Source organism: Elephantulus edwardii, unplaced genomic scaffold, assembly GCF_000299155.1.
Source record: "Elephantulus edwardii isolate Elephantulus edwardi_28Jun2011 unplaced genomic scaffold, EleEdw1.0 scaffold00034, whole genome shotgun sequence".
NCBI lineage: Eukaryota > Metazoa > Chordata > Mammalia > Macroscelidea > Macroscelididae > Elephantulus > Elephantulus edwardii.
This window is the reverse complement of record NW_006399784.1, coordinates 10,565,436-10,566,313: the sequence shown is the minus strand read 5'-3', so window position 1 is coordinate 10,566,313 and position 878 is coordinate 10,565,436.

Below are 878 nucleotides of genomic sequence, written 5' to 3'. Positions count from 1 at the left end.
AGAATTAATCCCATTAAAAAAGAAGAAATTGAAAAGGTAATACAACAACTTCCAACCAAAAAAAGCCCTGGACCAGATGGTTTTACAAGTGAATTTTATCAAACATTCAGAGAAAAACTGTTAACCAACTCTACATAAATTATTTGAGAAAATAGAAGAAGATGAATCCTCCCAGATTCACTCTATGAACCAAACATGTCTTTGATACCAAACCCAGGAAAAGACACCACCAAAATAGAAACCTATAGGCCAATATCTCTCATGAACATTGATATGAAAATTCTGAATAAAATACTGGCCAGTAAAATCCAACAATACATCAAAGGTAATTCACCACGACCAAGTGGGATTCATAAGAGGTATGCAAGAATGGTTCAACATAAAGAAAACAATTAATATAATCCATCACATTAACAAAGCAAGGAACAAGAACAACTTGATCATATCAATTGATGCAAAAAAGGCCTTTGACAAAATCCAACACACTTTCCTGATTATAACACTCAACAAAATAGGATTAGAAGGGAATTCTTAAACATAGTAAAAAGTATTTATGCAACCCAGGAGCCAACATTGTTCTCAATGGAGAGAGGTGAAAGGCATTCCCTTTAAGAACAGGAACAAGGTAAGGACACCCTCTATCATCTTTCTTATTCAATATTGTTTTGGAAGTCTTAGCGATAGCAATAAGACAAGGAAATAAAACGTATCCAAATTGGCAAAGAGGAGGTAAAATTATCCCTCTATGCCGATGACACGATAGTATATTTAGAAAATCCTGAAGACTCAGCAAGAAAACTATTGGACACAGTAGACCAATTTAGCAAAGTGGCAGGATACAAGATCAATATACAAAAATCAGTTGGATTTCTCTACAG